The sequence below is a fragment of the Falco cherrug genome, chromosome 4 (genome assembly GCF_023634085.1).
Source record: "Falco cherrug isolate bFalChe1 chromosome 4, bFalChe1.pri, whole genome shotgun sequence".
NCBI classification, from domain to species: domain Eukaryota; kingdom Metazoa; phylum Chordata; class Aves; order Falconiformes; family Falconidae; genus Falco; species Falco cherrug.
Window position 1 is genome coordinate 15,081,530 of NC_073700.1, and position 23,257 is coordinate 15,104,786.

General features: G+C 36.7%; 1 protein-coding gene across 3 annotated transcripts in view; it reads right to left on the reverse strand.

Annotated features, from left to right (window-relative positions):
• Positions 1-23,257, reverse strand: part of FHIT (fragile histidine triad diadenosine triphosphatase) — a 613,978-nt gene that overhangs the window by 495,591 nt on the left and 95,130 nt on the right. The gene's annotated exons all lie outside the window — the stretch shown is intronic.

The following is a 23,257-nucleotide window of genomic DNA, read 5'->3' on the forward strand; positions in this document are numbered from 1 at the left end:
CTAATCAATCTTCTAAAAGGGTTACATGAAACAATATTAACTTCCCGCTGCTATAGAGTAAACCAATGCATTTTCTGGAGACTAGAAAAGCAAGGATATTTCTCATTTTTGTATACCACTAGGAGCTCCTTGTTAGGACCTATTTTAGCCACACAAGTATTTTAGCTCCAAGAGTAAGAAAAAAATCCATACCATATAGCTCAGTGCAGACGATGATCAGAGTGATTTTGTAGTGTGCAAGGAAGGGACAATATGACCCTATGCATTTCACTCTCAATTACACTACTCCATTACAGGAGAATGGAGATTAAACATTCCCATCATGCACAAGATGTATGCAGCTGCCTCTTATTATTTGGTGAAGGTCATGAATAAGGCCAAACCTATGACTGTATTCTAGCTAAGTAATTCAGCAGTCCCTTTCTCAAATGTGATTTGATAATGAGTTATTAGGAAATACAAGCCTGGGGTAAGAAATATGCCAATGTTTAGGAGACGAGTACGTGCAACAATCCACACTGTTACTCTAAATTAGTGACATGAAGGTTTCTCTGAGCATAAGTACAAAGCCACCATGAACAGAATTAACCTAATGTGGCATTTTGTCAGTTTACAGAGCGTTTAACAACACTTGAAATTGCTTTACCTAGTAACTCACTGATTCCATTAAATCCATCTATCCAGGTGTGCACTTTGTGGGACAGTCATTTCCTCATCAGTAATTTGTCTATTCTTTTGTTGCCATCAATATGATTTACTGTGATCCAATAAAATTATTTTGGTTTCATAAAAGTAACATAAGCATCTATGAAGAGGAAATATTTTCTTTCAGAAATGTAATTCCAGTGTTTACGGTCAACTTTTGTTGAATCAGAAGAGTAAGGGAATTCATACACTGTTCTGTATTCTTCCAAAGCACCTTTCTCAAATGTAAACAAAAAGTTAGCAACAATGTGCACAACATTAGGTATTAGGAAAGCATAAATTCTAGTTGGTAGGGACACAGTATTTTAGAATACAAGGCCTCCTTCCTTTTTTTTTTTTTTTTTTTTTGACTACTCATGACCACCCTAGAATGTTCAGTCTAGCACTGGTACCTGGATTAGAACTGCCATATGTCAGAGTTGACACCCAGAGTTTGGGTTACAATGCCCTGAAATGACCACTTGGGACTGCCTTAATATCAGCTACTGGGAGCAATGCCAGAGCAAAATACTCAGCTGACAAGTTTCAGCAGTTTCTGAGCACCACATTTAAACCGGGATCTGTACTAAAGATAAAAAAATAAAAAAAAAAATCTTCCCAAGATTGAGAAGGTAACAAAAGTAACTCCAAGGAAAAATAAGAATAAACTAATTCATGGATAATTTCATAACAATTCTGTGAAACCAAGTCTGGAGAGAAGCTGCAATAACCAACCACTCCAGCAGCAATCCTCAAAGAAAGTCAGAACACTGGGACAGGCTCCTTGAGACAGAGAGGTTTCTTCAGGAACACATCTTCAACATCACCACATTAACATTTGGAATTACAACATCAACAGAGCAATTGTTTGCTTGTTTTTGTCTCCTGCTTTTACTTTTTTGAAACTTCAACAGTTTACTGTCTTAGTGGCTAAAGATCAAGCAAGAATGGATCCTCCTGTCCCAAATATTCTGTGCATACAACGCAGTCCACGTGCCCTGCCCTGAAGGGCCTCCATGGCCCAACACTAGGGACAAATACCAAGTCATATGTAGCTTTTAATATTCACCACTGCCAAGAACAAGGGAAGGAAGATAAATGCTGATTCTCTTTTTTCTGAACTAGAAGGAGATATCTAATAAACCCATTCCAACAGAAAGGGATCATTTTACAGGGCACCAGATCTCTGGAGAGATTATCGTGGATGTTCTTTGCTGGATTTTTTTTTGTTTACTTTTACCATTTCCTTACTTTTTTCCTCTTCCGTTCATGGCTAGCAGATTTAATACTGCTCTTTCAAAAGCCATTATAATTATAGAATCCAAGCTGTTAAAAGAAATCTTAATAAAAAAATCATCCTCACCACATAAAAGGAAACACCAAAATATTTCATCTTCCTTATTAATCCCATTAAAAACCTTCTACTCTTTATCCTGCAAAAAAGCATACCCATATTTTTCCAGCTAACAAATTTGAAAGTATAAAGGCAACTTTAGAGGCCAATTTAAATATGATGTATATATACACACACATATATATTGTGGGTATAAACACTAGTTGTCAAGCCAACATTTTAAAGAGACTGACGAACATTAACAAAAAGCCTAGCCATCTACTAATTAAGCTTTATACTTGAACATATTTCAGGTATGTTTTAGAAATATACTAATATTTCAGTTATTTGACCTTCCTTGATATCACACCTGTTTGTTCCTCAGCATGTCTCAGAATCATTATTTAAGACTAAAGCAGATAGACACATGAAAGATACTTAAAAGTAACCGTCAAAGGTTACATGAAGGATTTCAGCTCATGATATTAAAACTCCATTGGTTCTCAGTTCCATGAATTTTTATTCTGTTGCGTGGCTTCAGTGCCCACCATTTTGATTCTTTGGAATAAAGAACATAGGATTTAAAACCCAAAGGTATAAGCTCAGGTTTACAGGGCAAAACCCAGGACAGCCTTTTAAACAAGAAGTAGCAAGAAACTTGATTCTTGTGGTGGGTTTTTCATCATGAACTAGAGCAATAAATTAGTAATTATCATTAATAATCATGTATCTTCAAGGATGAAGAGGGCTTAAAGAAAAAGTATAGAAAAATCAAAGCAGCAAGCACAAGTTTTATATATCTATCAGGAACTTTTTAGATGGATTTGGCATTTGAAACATTGAAGTGAGGAGACATTCATTTATCTTTGTATATGGTTTTTTTCCCTAAATTTGTCTTCTCAGCAAGTTACTAAGACCAGTGGAATAAAGGCTATAACTTCTTTATGAAAGAGTTTGTATATATTATTTATAAGCTGTTACATAAGCACGTCTACATAACAGGACTGATATTCCATCATTTAAAAAAATGCAGTAACAAGAAGGATTTGTTTGTTCAAAGTATTGTAGATTTTTAAAATTAGCATCTATATTTTTATCCTTTGGACACATCCATAACATTAAGATTTATACTCCTACCAGTAATTTATAGTAAGATATATTCTATATCTAGGATATCTGAATTTCAATGTGGACTGATTTTAATTCCTACTGACATCGGTGCATCCTATTTATTAAGTCCCAGTAAGAACAAATACAGCTCCACAACACCAAGAAACATGTACAGAAGTATGAGACAGGAGCCTAAAGGCTAAAAACTATCCTGAAAGCCTGTCATGCTACCTGCCACAGATGATTTAAAAAAAAAAAACAAACTGATTTATGAAATATTTCATAATGAATCGGTCTTTTGAACTTGTCACTATTTTAATGCTACATCTTGCATCAAAAAATTTCAACCAAAACACTACCATTACCTAAAATATAACCTTCTCCCTACTCCAATCAGACATTCCTAACTGTGAGGTAGGAGCAAACATAACTTACCAAACCCATCCAGGACATTTATTTAGTCCATCACCTATATGCACAGCAAATATGTCAGCTACAAGGTTTAAATTTAGCCACAAAGATCTTTCAGTGTTTCATTCCTGAGAAAAGGCTCACAATTGTAGCTTGCTCTGAGAAAACTGAAATCCAAAGACTACTTACAGAAGCAGTTTTACTGTATGCTTTAGTCATTCTGTTAGTTACAGAGTTTGCTTTTTTTTTATGAAGATATGCAAAACTACATTCTTCTAATGAAGCAGTAAAAACCTGACAACACTTCAAATCGCTTTTACTAAATGGGAGTATTTAATATTTTTCTGTAATTGCTAAACCAAAGACTAATCATACACATCTGTGACAGCTAATGGGTCTGTATTAGTTAAGCTAGTCAGACAGGATTTAACCTTCATTTCTGTTCAGGTGATGTCCACAAATCATTAAAGGAGAGAATTACCTGCAGTGTATCCAAGAATACAGTGCAATTCAGGGGTTAGCGCTGCTTAATAGCTCTACAAAAAATAATAATTTTTTCCTCTTCAGTTTTTTTAAGTTCACTTTGCCTACATACCTACAAAAACCTTAGCAGCAGTTAAGGAATTGGTCATTTAAGACAACTGCCCAGCACGCCAAACACCTTATTTCTATGCTTCCATACTCCCATCTCTTGGACTGATTGTTTCAAGCCTTCCACTTAGAGGACTGGATCAGAGAACTTTTTCCTTGTAGTTTTGTAAGGCAGCTCTCAAAGCAGGTACTGTTGCAGCTTGATTACTCAGCGCTACAGTAATTCAATTTATGATTATGTGGCTTGTCAAACCTATGCTCTCTAACGTGAAAAATTAAAATACACTGAGAAATTCAAATATCTGTAAAGTTCTACCATTGTGTGGGAGTGAGATGAGCTTAGACCAAGTTGAAAACACAGAATAGTTGTTTGAAAACTGAAACTTATTTTTAAAAAAATCCTTATGCACACAAGCCTTAAAGTAGCAGCTTCCAGTAAAAGTCATTTAAGAGCAGCTTCCACTAGAGCAGACTTTAGGATGGATACTTTAACAGATACTGCCACAGTTTAGTGACATGAAAAAAACCAACTATAATACACAATAAAGTAAGAAAATCATAAAGAAATAAAGTAGCAAGTAATTTTTGTAATATCAAAAGTTTCTAGCAAGCTGCTTGAGATTTTTTTTAAACTATCTCATGAAGTTGAATTCCAGCCTACTAGTAAATGGGACTCACTGGGGTAACAGTGTGCTGAGTCTGAGGAAGGAGAAAAATGCCAAGAGGATATATAAACACATTAAACGTAATTTACATTCTGCTGAATTTAGTGTCTGCCAAGTCTGGCATACTGCTTGAAATGTTGTGTTTATCAGACATCTGGGCAAAATTTAGGAAAGTTGGGAGATACAGAAATTTCAAAACCATTTGGAAGAACCTCATAATAATTTGTTGTCATGCTTCATGATAGGTCTTTTTATAACACAATGACTATATGGTCACTATGAAACTATGATAACATTCTAATCCTTGAAAGTAAAAAAAAAAAAAAAGAAAAAACACACCACAAAAACCCCAACTTTTTGCAACTGAGTGTTTAGGGAATTCCAAAAGGATGGGAATATTAAAACACTTAAGTTTTGGAAGACAGTCTGCATCCATAATCTTTAAACCTAAGATTTAGAGAGGTCTGCAGGACAAAAGCAAATAAATATTTTTTCTACCTTTAACATTTTTTCCAGTATTACCTTTTTTTCCCCAGCATTTTTTAAAAATCTTTTATGGGAAGATAAAAATTTCTTGAAAATTGTTGAACACAAATTTGAGTGTTGTTGCAATATTCAACAGTGCATTGTTTAAGGTACTCAGCTTGTGCTGAATAGTCCATAAATACTGAAGAAAGCAAAACTCACAAAAAATGCCCCCACAGATTAGGCCAGTGAACTGGTCTGATCCTTGCCTTGATTATGGCACAGCTTTTTTAGATTTTCATCTTCAATTCTTGCATTTCAGAAATTTCTGTAAAGAGAAGCCAACAACACAAAAAAAGGCTACTGAGCTTATAGTATTCATTTGTGAGTACGATGTAAAGCTTGGCCCATGAAAACAGTCAGCATTCCTCTTGTTTCCAGTAGGGCAGGACTTCGCTTGCACTTCCCGGACCATTATTTTCCTAATAGGTGGGATATCAAACTGCAGCATTTGCAAGATGACCGTACTTGTGGAAGAACATTTTCTCCAAAAAGTAGACATAAAACTGAAGACATACTTGTATCCCCAGGTCTGCTGCAAGCCCAATAGCCAGGGAACATAGTAAACCAAAGAAAAATAAACATGAAATTTTTATCACCTTGAGACATAACCATGCCCTGTTCTCTCATCTTCCCACAGTTTTGGGGACATGCCTTGTTTCTCATGTGAAAGGCCCGCAATTCCATTCACCCTCTTTAAAATAATTCCTCTATCTATTCTCTCACCACCTTTATACACCTTTTTTTAGAAAAAGACAAAAAGCACCACCACCAAAAGCCCCACCCTCAAAACCCCCTACACAATGCACCCTGAGCATACACAGCCACGGCAGGAAAGCATTTCCCACCATAACTTTGTAGCTGAACTTTGAACCTATAGCTCCTAGGAGTCCTGCTGAGTCTAGCTCAGTAAGTAGCTATACCTCCGCTAGTAGAGAGAAATGTGAGTTTTAAAACAAGACTAATGCTCAGAATCCTGGCCAAATAAGGCAAAACCTCAACAAGTCACATTCTCCTGTACTTCGGATGGTTTCCAGTAAGCCCAGAGCCACATATTAAAACCACCTGAAAGTGCTGATGGCTTGAATTCACCAGACGAAAAACTGAGATTACAATGGGCTAAAAGGAACCAGGCTAAACACAACAAAACCTTTATGTTTCAACAAATATTTGCCCAAAGGCTACAACTGAAGTCTCTGGTTAATAACTTGATCACCTCACAGATATATAGCTTATGTCAGCATGTGGTCCCACACCCACTACTCTAATCCCATTCCTGGAACTACCTAATGGTTTTTTACTTTCATGCTTTTTCTTTCCTGAATAAACGTTTCTTTAGCTAAAAGCATGTCTTGGCTACACCAGAGATTTCAGACTGTATTTTGCTACACAATATAAAGTAGCAAACACACTTTTGGCCTGTACAAAACAAAAAAAAATAAATAAATAAATCTAAGGTTGTACAGAAATCCCAAAGCCTCAAATACACTATCAGCCAGTTCCCTCCCAGAGCAGGCTGCTGCTGCCCTGATGGTTTTCAATTCCTGTTGGGAATAATCCATAAAATGTTCAGGAAAAAAAGCATCTAGAAATGTCCATTATGTTTTTCATGCTTATCTGGGGAGGTCTCTTCTTTAGTTAAGAGAATAATTTCAAGCAAAGGTTAATTACGCACTAGCCTTCTAAGAGCCTATAAAGGATTTACAATAGGTTGTTGGCATCATGTTGTAGCACTGATCACCTCCCTGCATGCCTGCAAAAAAACTTCAGATTTAGCTCTGCATAAAGCAGCTATCAACTTTTTCCTTATTCTCCCTTTAATTAAAAAAAAAAAAACCAAACAACAAACCAGAAAACCTACTGTTCTGCAGTCTAAATTCATTAACAGGCTACACATAGCAATGAATTGCAGATCTCCTAGAATCAGTGGCAAAGCCTCTGTTAACTTGAAATCAGCCCAGATTTGTCCAAAAGGAGTGAAGTAAAAGAATGACATCTAAGGTTCTCAAGGTTACATAGAAAATATGAACAAAGGGGAAAGTTCTTTTACCAGCAGCTCCCTGCAGCTTTCCTTCACAGCCCACGTTCATCCACCCAAGGAGCCTGAGGCAGTGACCTGCTGGCAGCCACACACAGAATTCACTTCTGTCCTAGAAGCAACTTCACCCAACTCCACTAGTCAATACTCGTTATTGATAGGTGAATATGCAGCCTAGATACCATATTCTTAAGTTTGTGAATTTTCAGGATTTCAGAACAATATTAATAAAGACTATGAAAGGCCTGATTCATTACTGGAAATAGACTAAAACTTTTCATGGGATAAATTAGTCTTTTTATAAATATTCATAGCAACAGAAGACTATGAGAAAAAAAGTTATTGAAAAACTGAATACACCACAGGTATCTTTCAGGTACCATATCTACCATGTATATATTTTTTAATGCTGCACATGCCTAATTATGTTACAAACCATAATGGGACTACAGAGGTAGTTGGGTACAAATCACAAATAAAAGCATGGTTCTGAACTGCATCAATACAAGAATTGCTCTAGCAGAGCTCAGAGTAGCATGTGTGCAAAGAAGTTCAAAACAGAGTAAACAGATTAATATCTTATGCACATTTAAAATCTGTAACACTAGTTAAGCATTTATGAGCTAAATTACAGGTCCATGTTTTGAGTTTGGATTAACAATAAAGCAAACCTCACGCAACACAAATGTTACAAAAAAGCAGCCAACGTAAAATTCACATTTTGTCTTTTTGCCAGATGATAAAAATGATTCCCCACATGGAAATTAGATTCTTCAGACCTACCATACTGAATCATTTAATTTGTCTAAGTACTCCTAATGCAGTTGCACACTGCAATGAGCATTTGAATTTTAGATTAAGCAAATGAAGGGCAAGGTATCTCTTCATACACAGTTAGAGACTACTTAACAGCAGGGTGCCACATTGCTTATAGAGACAGACAGTAACCTAGCGCAATTTTTCATCTAGCCATCAGAAAAACAGATGTATCTTTTACCAATATTGGTTTTACTTAAATAGCTTCCCTCTTATATGTAACACTGTCTCATAGCTAATGCATAGAAATAACCTGGTATAGGGTAACTACAATTTCTATTTTGACTCACTGCCATTCAAACTTTCACCCCATTCTAACTTTTAAAGGTCTCTTTAAATAAATTAGTTCTGTTTAGGCAGGGCAGGTCTTCCAACTGTCAAGTTTAAAGTTTGAACACAGAGTATTTAGAGAGAAGTTAAATGATCTTAAAATCTCTTAATAGTCTTAAACTACTTAGTGCATATTTACTAACCCTAAGCAGCTCAGGCACGGCTGAAATAATTCTAAGTATACTTTGTGTTCCATTAAACAAAAAAAAAAAAAAAAAATAGAAGAGCAGAAGTCTAGGCAAAAGGTTTCTAAATTATATCATAAAGCCTTTATTAATAGTCTGAGTTATTGCTACCCTTTTTTACCAACAATTAGAAGTAAAATAGACCCTGAACGCTACTCATCATAGATCATGCAGGCACTCAACTATGACCTGGAGATATCATCATCATCACAACAACAAGAATTACAATAATAATACAAAAAAGTAGTGCCATCTTCAGTACTTCATCTAATTACGAGTGAATGCAGACATCAGTTTAGTGAGAACTGAATACTCCATTGCTTTCTGGAGAAAGAGAGATCACCTATTAGATTTAAGTGGCCAGAAGATGTTGTCAACAAAAGGAAATAAATTGAAAACATCATCAGACAGATGAAAGGCTGTTATGCAGGGGAGAGAAATTTCTAATATGAGGATTAGAATATACTTAAAATCCATTTGACACCTTCTTTCCCCAACCACATTCTCACTATCAATTGCTCTGTTTCATGTGGTTTTAATGTATACTGGTCATTCTCATGTTACCATAAGCACGATCTTACTCATTTTAAGCAAAGAACCCAGTCCTGAGTTAATTATCCTACAGCCTGGCAGGTCTGCAGGCATTTTGTGACCCTTACATGGTAACGTGCACTGTGTTCAGTAATACCACCCCAGTCATTAGGTAAATGGGGGGCACTGACAGTTTTCCATAGGCATCAGAAGCATGCACGTGGTTATTGCAGAGGTTTAACTCCACAGTCCTGCATGGCTCTAAAATCCATGAAAAGGATGAAAAACAGTTGAACAGAGATTAAACATCTGCGCACTATCCAAGTGCGCCTTGTCTCAAGTACAGCTGGATATCTTGGAAAAGACTCAGTGGATGGGCTAGGTTAAAGTGAAATATTTTAGTACTAAGTCTCTCAGAAGTGGTCTGATTGCTTGAATGACTGTTTCTTGTCCTACTACACTATTTAGGAACTGCATGGGATAAGTTAGCAAGTCACCTGCTTTCCCTGACAACTAAACACAGAACGGTTTACTGGTACTACAAATACTAGACGGGAAAAGATTTTTAACAATCTGCAGTGCACCTGGAAACCTAACACAGGGCTTCATGTCTACTGCCAGTAGACTTCAGTTAGAGAAAACTGAAGTTATATTTGCTAGCCCTATAAGACAAGCTGTCACTTTGTCAAATGATTTCTTACTAAACCTGACTGCAAGCATAAAGCATTAACATAATTCATTAGAACAATTAGAATGCATCCTTGTTGTCTTCTAATTGGATTGTTCCTTACACTAGTAATTGCATCAGACAAGAAAAGAATAACAACTTCAGATTTCTATAATCATCTGTAGAGAACGTGAGAGAAGAATGATCAATAATGCTAATCTACTGGAACACAAATTCCCAGAAAGAGATATTTTCTCATGAGTTATTTTTTAAATAATCAGCATTATTTCTCAAAGTCTATGTTACTCCCATGCGTACTTAAAAAAGCATGAGCAGACACTGAAATAATCAGAAACACTGAATGATAACTGTACTTGGAGGGCTTCTGGGCAAAAGGCACATTACCATCTTCTCCCACTGGCTACAGACGTGGTAGTGAGAGCTATCATTACATTATCTTTATACAGACAAAGGGAAGAAAGTGGTGCAGATCAGCCCTCCTCCCCCATACTTCCAATAGCAGAGATGTTCCAAAACATCTGATTACTTCTAATATCTAAAAAGAGTATCTTTCCAATTATTTTCTCAGTGGCAATACCATCAACTGTAACAGAAAACTGTTCACCCACACAGGCTTTTTTTAACCATTGCCAAACTTCTCGGAACTTTGTTAGCACTCTGCATTGACTATGTCAATCAAAGTTGTCCTCAGCTTTAAGAATCATTAAATATTTTACAGCTAGGGAAAAAAAATAGCACGAAGGAAAGCAGGGGAGGATGCAAAAACAAAGAATGAAATCCAGCAAAAATATAAATACAAACAGAAGTAAAAACTCCAAAAGCAGAGCACAAAAAGATACCATCTGATTTCTCCACATTAATGGAAGTAGCCCTGCAGCTGGAGGACATCTCATAGAGCAAGAAGGCAGAGCAGTGTCAACTTTTATTATACTCCTGGTCCATCCTTTTCCTACCAACGTGAAACCTGTACGCAAATTGTAACATCATTGTTGGTTATTTAATTTAACATTAAGAACTACAAAGCGTGTTAAGCACACCATTTTTCAGGATTGTACTCGAGAAACAGGTGACACATGAACTATTATATCTGCTACATTCCATCCTTCAAGCTGTCCCATTCACTCCAAGAGGGGAATACTCCAAATCTTTAACAGTTTTTCACTATAAGGATCCTACTTTTTTTTTCCCTGTATTTCTGCAAAATCCTTGGGGAGGTCTTACAGTCCACTTTCACATTTCACCCACTTAACTATTAGCTTTGGGTGAGAAGAATCGAGAGGCAAAATGGTTTGTAGCACTTTACCTCAAGGTAGTCTCTGGACATTACTGAAATCCAGAGCCTTTAAAAAGCCATCACCCCAGTAAATACCATAATAGCCAACGAGAAACCACACATGAGAAGAACCCAGGTTCTAATGAGGGCACTCTAATCTAATAAAATTCAGATCATGTAAAATAAGGAATGGGAAATAACACTGGATCAGGGAAAAGCAAACTCATGGCCAAAAAGCTAATGAAGCAAACCAGAGGAATACCAGTTTTAAAACTGGAACTTTGAAGAAGAGGAAAAAGCTTACTGAACTTTGGTAATTCACATAAGTTTAAAAGTAAAAATAAAGGTAGGGAAGAGACTGAAGAAAGTGAACAGATGAAGGTAATTACTAAGCATTTTAGTGGACTTCAGCTGGGGTTGATTTCATTACACCTCTGTATGGGATTCTAGAATTTATGGTAACGGATAACACAACAGAAAGTTCTGCAACCCCTCCTAAGACTTCTACTTTATCTAAACTGAAGATAAAGCCTGTAGACCATTTGAACAGTAGACAGTATTTTAATAGTTTTCTTAAATTGTCCATCTTAGGAAGAGGGGTTTTCTTCTGAAGATTAAACACTTCCAGTTTATTTCCCCTAAGCAGTGTTTTGTACCTTGATTAATGGGAATTAAATCCACACTGACTGACAATTTCTAGACAGACACCTTCCCCAGCAGAATCTAGGGTCAATATACTTCATTCCCATTATCTCTTCTTATATATCTGTTCTAGGATCTTCTACAGAGTTTTACAAATCTCAGACCTTTCACCACAGTTGTACTTTTCCAGTTAAGATAATCAAGTTGTCCAAAGGCAAGAGATCTTTGAGCAACTTGAAGCATATTAGCCTTGTCCAACCTAAACCAAAAACTTCATGGAAATACATAATTCATACCATACACTTCCATGCTTGTCCTTCCTTTTAGGGTGATCATATCTCAATCTAAATTACATTAGAATTTTTTTTCATATAAACCCAGAAATTCAAAAACCAAATAATTCCACACCACAACCTTTAAACAAATCACACTCATCTTTTACCCAGAGAAGTATCTGGAGGTCTACTTGAAATAAGAAAAAAGCAGCCAGATGAAACAGCCTTCATCGTGCCCTGCTAAAACTGAAGTCTGGGCCAAAACTTTAATCTTCTGTGGCTTCCCAATAGAGTGCAAGGCTTAATCCATAGGGTTTAAAAGATGGACATACAATCTGGGATAAGCCTGAAATCATCTGAAATCTTCACCTGGCGCTCAGCTGTTCATTTGTGCCTTTTATAATTAGAAATGAGAAAGAACATATGCAAGTGATAAATGCAGCACAAAACCTCAAATTTCCCTTCCTCACAACACAAAGCTCTCAAGTTTGCATAACAGACCTTCTAGTGGGAAGGAGGCCAACATTTAAGTGTGATGGTTTAACCCCAACAGCAACTAAGCCCCACACAGCTGTTCATGCCCCACACGTTAGGATGAGGGAGAGAATTGGAAGTGAGAAAACTCACAGGCTGAGATCAAGACAGTTTAATAGGTAAAGCAAAAGCCAGACACACACGCAAGCAAAGCAGGGAATTCATTCACCACTTCCCATGGGCGGGCAGGCGCTCAGCCATCGCCAGGACAGCAGGGCTCCAGCACGTGTAGCGGTTACTTGGGAAGACAAACATCATCACTCAGAATATCCCTCCCCTTCCTCCTTCTTCCCCAGCTTTACATGCTGAGCATGACACCATATGGTGTGGGACAGCCCTTGGGTCAGCTGTCCCGGCTGTGTCCCCTCCCGACCCCTTGTGCCCCCCCAGCCTCCTCGCTGCTGGGGGGGTGAGGAGCAGAGAAGCCCTTGGCGCTCTGTAAGCGCTGCCCAGCAGTAACGAAAACATCGGTGTGTTACCAACGCTGCGTCCAGCACAAAGCCAAAGCACAGCCCGTACCAGCTACTGTGAAGAAAGTTAACTCTACCCCAGCCAAAACCAGCACAATAAGATACGTGCTTACATGAACACAACACACATTTCCCTCCCTACTGTGGGGTTAACCACTGGATCCACACAACTTGTAAGGCCCAGAGTTTAAGATGCTCCCTTCCCTCCAGGGCCACAGGGAATATAGGGCCTGATTACTGATCATGAAAATAAAGAGGTAAGATCTAATCTATCCTGAAGTCTCAAAAGCTGAAAATATTGTTATTTTTGAGGCAGAGTAACTAAGGAAAGCTCAGATCAGGAAGTGGTCCCTAAATCAATGTGTTATCTTAAAAGTAAAATTATCATTTTATGTTATAAAAAATAAATGCCCTCAGCAGCCCTCATTATCATTTCAGCAATGAAGATCTGGATAAAAATATGCAGCAGTTTTTTCAGTGCTCACTCTGGAACAACTGCAGCTGTTAAACTCAAGTAGAAAATTCAGCCTTTCACATTCTTTACTTTCAAGGATACCTCAGACAAGCAAAGACCTGACTTATCTATTGATAGCTCTGCCAGCTTCCCTAAATGGACTGCAAATAATTTTCTGAAAGCTTTGTAAAAGTCTAGGCACTTTTCAATGCAGTAAAAAGACAACAATCTTGAATTTCTTTTCCATCAGACATTTCCACATCAGTGAAACCGTGCTGCACTAGGCAAATAGGAGATGATACTGTACAAGTGATTGCACCTATCTTCAGTAAAGAAGATACTGAGAATAAGTTTTTCTAAGAGTCGTCCCAAGTCTAAAGTCCTTTTATCTTCTTGGGAGTTTAGAGTTTGTTTAGGGTGTTTATATGGTTTTTGAGGGGTTTACAGGGACAGGGGGAGAAAGGAGAAAGAGGAGTTACACACCTTTCAGAATGCAACAACAAAAAAATCACAGCTAATTGCATCCTATGCATTTAACAGACACTAAATTCAAGATGTAAAATAGCTGTAAAGAGATACTTACCATTTAGAAAACAGACCTAAATCTAATCCTAACAGACTTTTCCCAGCCCACTAACAGGAAGGCACCCTACAGTGAGCCAACATGGTTAACTGCTGATGGAGAGTTCACATTTTATGAATCCAATGGATTTGTAACTGAAGCAAACAACATTACTATACCTAGGAATTCACATCTGAAAAAAGAAAAAAAAAAAAAAGATTTACAATGGTTCGCTCAACTGCAACTGCAGGAGAGATCTAAGTTTTATACCAGTTAACTGGCAGTAGAACAAACCCACAAAGAACATGAATGACCTGAAGGTACAGAATTACACAAGTGAGACCACAAAGACACAAACATATACAAAGGAACAAAAGAAATATGTGAAGCCAAACAAAAAGAATAACAGTCCACATAGAAAGACAGCATTGCTACCAGAACCAAGTGGCACCAAATTCTCTTGAAGCTGTGCTGTTCTTGTCTCCACCACCTAATCAAAAAGTACAGGAATTTCCAGCTGGAGTACAAGTTGAAGTAAAAACAAGAAATTCACTTGACAAAACCTTATTTTTTAAAAAATACCCAAGGAATTTGGAGATTCTCGCCACATCACCTATTTCCCATTGTTTTTGTGCAAAGCTTCCCATTGAAAACTCACCCACAGGAGTTTCACACAGTCTCACACAGAAACAAATTTGCCACAACAAAACTAAAGTAAACACTAAAAATGAGGAGATTTTCCAAATCTATACATCGGAATATCAAGGTGCAATTTGGAGACAAAGAAATTTGGAGAAATTTGTTGCATAGATTTTCATTAAGGATTAGCTTTAAGTATTGTAAGTTTGTAAAGTCAGTATATTCCTATAAGCCTGTTAACAAACCACAGATATAGATATGCTACCATTTGGTGTGTTCATACATTATTTATAAAGTAGCTTTAAAACTCCATAATAAAAGCTACAACCAATAATCTCAATGAAGCAGCTGTCATCAGCAGTCTGCAGGAAGTCTGAGAAAACAGGCAGTAGCATCGAATCTTTAAGAACTCTCCTCTACCACCTTCCACAATTATCTTCAATATAAATTACAGTCTCCTCAGTGACTGCTTCAAGTTGTGCTTTTTTTTTTTTTTTCCTTTTCTGATTTTTTTCCCCTTTTAATTCCTTTAATGACACAAAACAAAGATACAGTTTTTCCAAAAATAGAGGGGGGGGGGGAAACCACCAAGTACTTAATGCTTTTGTTTAAGAGCATCCCTGGAGAGATTTGCTTCCTGAACTGCCCCTTTCACAGCAGAAAGTTTGACTCATGCTACAGATAACTCTGAGGTTTGAAATTGCTTAGAAAAAAAAAAAAAAAAACCAAAAAAAAAACATGAAAAAACTTTGTTTAGTTTACATTTCACAGAAAATTCCTTTCCAGACCTTATTCAGCAGGCATAATTTTATCATGTAGTCACTAGATTGAGATTCATGTTACCTGAGTTCAGCACTTTGCTTTGTCACAGACTTCAAGACTAGTTTTTCCACACAACACTTTATCTTTTTGTGGCTGTAATGAGGGCCAGTTCATTGATGGCTATAGAGCATTCAGATGTCAAGAGTAGAAAAGGAGGAAAAAGGCAAACACAGGGATATCCCCAGTTCACTAGCATCTGGAGGCTTTCCAGCCGTTTGCAAACTCAGAACATTATTGCAGTCCAAACAAGCAGTTGCTATTTTTCAGAACGAAAATAACATGTTAAGTACAAATTTACATCAATGCCTGCAACCCTAGAGGATTTAAAAAATAAGGTTTGAATGCACACCAGAACTTACAGGGCTTTGAACATGAAAAGGCCTAAAATAACCTCTTCCCTCCACAAATACCAATGTAAAAACAAACAATCTAAGAAATATGTATCTGTGTTATTATTTGCAATATCAAAGACACACAAAACCCCATAAAAAACATTCAAATAATTTTTTCAGCTACTGAAGGGTGATTGTTTTATTTCAATGCATCAAAAACTGAATTTTAATATTTTACTAATCTAAAATAAGTTTTATAGATGAAAGAAAATAATCCTTCAGTTACACAGATTCTCTGGAAAAGATTTGCTGGTGTTAGTTGTGTAGGTCACAGACAAAAGAGAAGGACAAATTTTAACTGAATCAAATTTCTGTGTGCATGTTTAAACTTGTCATTGCTGAGAATCAGTTATAGGAATAGTAAGCTTCTTGTATTTGTAAAAGTACATTAAATTAATAAGAACACTGAAAAATATTCTCATATTAAGGACATTATATCATGCATTTTTTAAAAAGGAGCATCCATTGCAAGTGCAAGGTATTAAGGACTGACATGAAGGCCACTGTTTATTTATTTATTTAACCATTATAACAACAGTTGGCATTTACATGCAGCAAAAAGGAACAGTGAGCAAAAAGCACTATTATCACCTACTACGGAAACCCACATTTACACACAGAAAAGGCATTCTATTCAGCTGCCTGAACTACATTAGCATCACCTATTTGCATCACTTCTTTTGGAAACAGATTCAGAAATGTCCAGTAGTAAGATAATGTTGAATTGGCACTTTGACCATCTGGAGCAGAAGTTAATTCTTTGTTGTATTTTAACCTTATGTAAACATGTAGTCAAAGAGAAAAGCAGATCGATTTACCTCTTTGTACCAGATAAACTTGCGAACCAATTTTCCTCTTAATAAATACCCCACACAGAGACAAATTTGCCACAACAAAACTAAAACGAACACTAAAAAAGAGGAAATTTTCCAAATCTATCTTAAGGGTCAAAGCAACAGATCTGATCTTGACAGTCCTTATAGATATAAATGATATACATAGATAGCCACTAAAAACAGGATTTACTTTTCAGGATCCTTCACAAATGTATTTTCCCCCATCAACCCAGAAGTACCATAGTTTCCCACTAGTTTCCCACATCCATTTGCTGCACAGACCAGAGGTTCCTGGCTTGTTTCTCAATGTATGGAAAGGGTTGCAACCCCTCACACTCCTCCACATCAGCTAAAGCCACCACTGTTCCTCACAACAGGCTGCAGCAGTGGCCATCAACCTTCCAAGCTACACTACTTTCATCTGGCTATTTCCACACCACATATGTCCCAGTAATCCTACTCCAGGTAGCAGGGACCAGACACATCTCACTAGCTCTGCACACAGGCAGCACAGAACTGGCCAACCTTATGTGTTAGGTCCCTACTCTGGGTCTCACTTGCTACACACTTGTTCCTTTGTAGTGTGGCTTACCTGCCTGGCTAAGAAACAATACGTTTCCTACATTACAAACCAAAGGTCAACACACAACAAGTTACCAAGATATTTCAGAAGTCTACATTGCCTGTCAGCAAGAGAATGAAAAAGAGAACACTGAAAACTTGTTCCCAAGGCAGGCGTCCTGTAAAGGACTGAGCTCCTTCAGCAGTAGCACAGTGTATAAAAGGGGTCATTTAAAAACAAAAAGAAATTGCATTACTGGCAAAGGCATGATGAGACACATTAAACATGGATCATAATAATTAAAATACAGAAGAAAAATCTGTAAGTTACTCAACTCCTAGCTAGTTTTAGATGGAAATGAAATCCTGTGCGTAGCAAGTCAGCATGATCTGGTGTTACACATTTTCAAACTATTTAATGAACCTTTTCATTGCTGTTATTTGTAGTTTGAAGAATAATTTACAAAGAAAGAAGTGTTTTAAAGCATGATATTTAGCCAAAAAAGACTTAAAGCCTGGCAATAACTCTGAACTCCTTGCACGTCCATCACATCTGTCATCCCAAAGATGAGTAGAAGCAGAGATCATATGTCAAGCAAAGATGAGATGGGAAAAGATGCCCAGTCTGGGGAAGAGGGAGAGGAAGCAAGGGGAAATGGATTAAATTAGTTCACTTAGCAATTGCTATGAAAAAATTAAGTACTGCAGGCTGGAGTAATAGCTGATTTTTAGTAACTGGATTCTGCACAAGATATTGCAAACAGTTCGAATTTCCTGTTGGTTTTTTTGTTTGTTTTTTTTTTCATATAGAAACTTTAGCATTATTAGTAATAACAGCAGCACTGCTAAAGCACCACCTTACTCTTAGGATAAAAATACTTTGCACTAATATTGAACAAAGGGGAAATACAGATCCTACAGTCCACGTATGCAAGCTAATGAACTAGGAGAACAGGTAGGTAATAAGTGGTAGATACTTTAAGTCTTCTACCTGAACTGGCTCTCTGAAACCAACAGAAGGCCAGGATATCAACTCAGAATCTCTCCTGAAGAAGATCCAAAGGGCTTTCCTTAGGGAGGAGCTCCATTCCATCCCAAAACTGAAGAAAGCCAAAACCACTCTCAGAACAGCTGAGGCTCTTCAGACACAAATGCAGAATTAGAAAGTCTAAACATGGAACCTCATGATTTTTCTCTCTGCAAAAAACACACAGCATTTTATTGGTTTTTGCATGTTTGAATATTTTTCAACTGTTCTACTTGTTCAGCATGCCTACTGTATCTTCTGTGGGAATAACACAGAATGTAAACGTGCTTGTAATGTAATGCTAGACACTTCTAATTCCTACCAGTCTGGTTCTCCATTAATCTTCACCTACATCTTATGCATCGGCAACTGTAAACAAACTGAGATTTCACAGAAATCTGATAACTACATCTTTTAAGTGTTTTGATGCAATGCAAGCTTAAAGCAATGTCTAATCAGTTTTTCTAAGAAGGAATAATATTCTGTGAACCACTGCAAGACCTACAGTGGTGTGGTTGGAAAGGAAAATGTTGACTTTGACTTAAGTATTTTAATAACCTCTACTAAGTAACTGGCATTTTGCACCAAGATCTGCAAAAGTAAGGATCAGACACTAAAAAGAAACAATACATGACATCTTAATGTGAGAGGAATCTTATCTCAATCTTAAAACTTTTCATGCATGAATTTACTGCTAGAACTTTGGAAGCCTGTATGAGCCAGTTCCCCTAGATCACTGTGACACCTGTAACACTATATGATATACAACATCATTAAATACACAAATGTCTAAGCCATATATCTGAATTTCTACACCATAAAGCGCAGTGTGCTCAAATAATTTGAAAAAAGTATATGCCTGACAATTCTGTAAAGCTAACCCAGTTGCCATGCATTCCTAAAACAAGCACAAAACCTTAAATAAAGGAAAGCCACCTTTCAGAATTTCTCAGTCAAGTTGGTAAGAAGGAAACATGCTATTATTAAGATGAGACAAAAATGTTTTACCCATTTGGCATGGAAGTATCCACTCCCTTAAAACACTGACAGATGTTCAGTGAAATGTTACACCATCTATGCCATTTACTATAGTCTGCTGTCAAGATCTTCAGCAAACTTATTACCTCCTCTGGCAGTTCTGCTGTTGCACTGAAAGCTTATCTGAACAGCACTTAACATCTTGTTCTGCAGTACGGCTGGGTAATGTAAGGCCAACACTGCAGCTTTCGTTTTCTGTTTCCCTGCCTTTATTAGGATCTCAATCCAAATGTTTCAAAGATAATTATTACATCATGGCTTTCAAGCAGACATATAAGTACCTATACAAACAGATTTTACACAAATAATTTTACAAGTCTATGGCTGGTAAGCTTAAACCAGCCCAGTAGTCACAGTTGAAGTGTGCTTGGAGATGATGTAGTTTTTCTCCCTTTTTCTTGGAACACAACGGCAGAAGGTCTTAGTATTCCTCAAGCTCTTGAGGATCCTGTCACAGACACGATCTTGAACTCCAGAACTTTGGAGCAAATGCAAAATTATCCTAAGATATTTTCAAAACTTCCCATAATCCACAACATACATTAGGCGTAAATGTATTATTCTAGGAATAATACATATAGGCTTGGCAGAGCCAAGCTGAACAAGAATGAAATAGCAAACATTGTAGAAGGAGAAAGCTTTTAGACATCTTCTCAAAATTATTCAAATTAGACGTTGCTGAGTGTTTCTAAACATTTCTTAACCTTTATGACCAAAGCCTTTTCTCTCAGCTACCCTCTTTTACCTTAAATGTTTCTTGTTTTTTTAAAGCTGTGATACAAGAATGAGTAGGCTTAGAAGTCTAGCTTAAGAAAGAACACAGGGAATTGAGCTGAACCTTCGTTTTGGCTAGAATTCAAAGTTGATGTTCAGGCAAGCTATATAAACTGTATATACATAAAACAAGGTCTGCACTGGCCCAACTACATCAGTTATGAGAAACGAGGTGCAACCACTGACCACACTTCTAAGCTCAGCAAGAATTTTTACGAGGAAAATTGTCTTTTCACAAACAGCACACTCTACATACAGGTAATGGACAGAATAAACTGTAGCAGCAACAGTACAGTTCTTAGTTGCATTTATCTTATGGGTGCTATTGCAGCAAACTTTCCCTTATCCAGACCCACCAACAGAATGGCAAACAATTCAAGAGTTTTCTAAGTTGAAATATGTTAATTAGTGATGTAGTATTAACTTGATCCTATCCATAAAAGCCATAGAATAGTTACTTTTTACTGACATAAATCAGCATTACAGGATAGTAAAACCTAGGGAAGAATAATTATACCAACATAAGAATATTCAGTGGTGTAGCTGCATTCAGAAGAATCAAAGAAAACATTTTCCTAATATAAATATGCTGTCATAAGAAAAGCAGAAGAAAAGTAGTAAAAATGTGCATTTCAATACAGCAGAAGTAATACCCACATTTAACAAGATTCTTCAAGTTTCTCAAGGGAGTTGTTTATTTGTAACACAAAACTCTATCATTTCTTGTTTCCATTATGTCATGTGTCATTTGTCTTTCTGAAAGAAATCTGTTATCAATATCTATTTTACTGTTCAGTAAATTTTCATTACATATGCCATTATGTCTACATTCTGTTATTTCCCTGGTAAACTTGCCACTTTTTATATTTTCTAAACAGTGATATGTATTTAAATTCACACACAAAAAAAGAATCCCATAAGTGGAAATCCTTGACTAGGCAGCCTTCTTACCAACAACTAGCATTTCTTTTATTTAAGAATAAATAAATTATTTGCAAAACAAATTATGTCTACAGTGGACTGACGATTTAGTTTCTTTGGAAAAGCACTCACAGGTTTGTTTGTTTTACTTTAAAGGATGATAAAAGTTTTTAGCCCAGGGCCTGGCGATGGAAATCAGCCAAAACCTTTTAACCTGGAATCACTTACAGGCCTTCACCCAAAGCACCGAAATCGATTTACCAAACAGGATTTTAACATATCTGCAGTCACAGGCAGAGTACAGAAAGTATTTCTATCCATTATAAAAAAACAATCCTCCAAGCCAGCAAACTTATGTCATACATAAAACCACTGCATTAAAATTCAGAGGTGTATCTCTCTTAGGCCTTTAGAATACCGCTGATCTCTGAGCTTCAGATAGCTTTTCTCGTGCACACATTTCACATGGTTTCAGATGACAGAAGCAGTTTGAATTTCTTTAATTATTGGTCTGCTTTTCAAATCCCTATGGTGACATTGTTTCAAGCTGATGCTGTAAATTTAGAATTGAAAACCACTTCTGAAATAGTCACACCAGTGCACCATTTCTTCTTTGGTCTAGAGGAATCATGCCATTGTATTGTGGAACAAGACAGAACAGCACAAAAATGTTGTATAGACACATATTTTTCAACACTAATCAAAAGTTACCCATCTCAAAAAAAGCCTTAAGACAAGCATGTTAGAATGGCTTATTAGTATACAATTCTAAGTTTATTACTAATATTTTTAATGTCTTTTGTTCTTTTGAAGCACCACTTCAGAATTCTTTTTTTCAAACACCACCACCACCACCCAAATGATAAAATTCATCATATCCTTACTGATGGCCTCTTGAGGGGAACTTATTTTTAAAATAAATACATATGGAAGTCAATCTTTACATAATATAAATAAAACTAGTCTAAGTAACACTGCCTTCTAATTTATCTTCCCAACACCATAGGTCTACCACTCCTGCCAGTGACATTCCTGTTTCCTGTGTTGTTATATCAAAGTGAAGAGACTCTCTTTTTGGAGTGATTCTGATGAAGGCATTCTAAGGGGGCACTAAAGTCAGGAATAAGTAGTTTCTACAGTTTTGAAGAATGTTTCAGATCAACACACATTTATGAGTGATCAGATTTCAGGATAATATTTGCATTTACATGTTAAAGTATGTCAAGGCTTTTGTCTTGCTTGTCTATACACCAAATGACTGCAGGTGTCAAATTTACTTACATTTTCTGATCCTGTTTAAGTACAGGAGTCTTGAAAAAACACGTATTTTGTTCCTGTTGAAAAAAGTAGTAGTGTTAACACCTCACCCCCCCTACCTCCCCATCTTTGTAATTCTATATAAAATAAGACAAGTAGAAAGAGTGACAAAAAGAAAAGGAACTATTCCTCCAAGGAAGTGCTTTAATGAAATCGAAAAAGACATAAATATCTCTGGATGCCTTGTGTGGAACATGGGAAGTCACATGAAGAAAAAATAGAAGGAACTTGAAAGCTTAGTAAAGCATTCTGTGCCCTGTCAGAAAAGGCTTCTAAATAAAAGAAAAAAGTTACTGCCTTAAGGGAAACCTGCATTTTCTTTGCTGTTTTCTGTTTTCCATCAGGCTTTCCTGCTACAGTGACACTTTTTAGCAAGACAGTGTCAACAGGCTTCAATGTATGGAGAACGAGCATACAACAACGTAACGTATCCAGGCTGTCAGATGGAGTATGTAAATTGGTTTAAATTAATTGGCAAAAGCTATCTGTACACATATAGTAAACTTCTACTTAGACGCTAATAAACCCTTATCACCAATTAAGAACATATATTCCATTTTAACCACTACCAGACTCTTCAGGTGCTCATTCAGATCAAGACAGATAGTAAGAATCACTGAAATCACTCTTACAGTAAATAAAGAATGCTTATGCTTTAGGCAAAACGCCACTCAAAATATTCCAAACTGGACTTAATATCACAGTAAGGAGGCCAGAGGTGGTGTTGGGGAGCATGAACAATAGATATCCTGCTGGGGATATACACCAAAGGACTCAGAAATACGTACAACCACAGCAGAAGTTCATACCGAT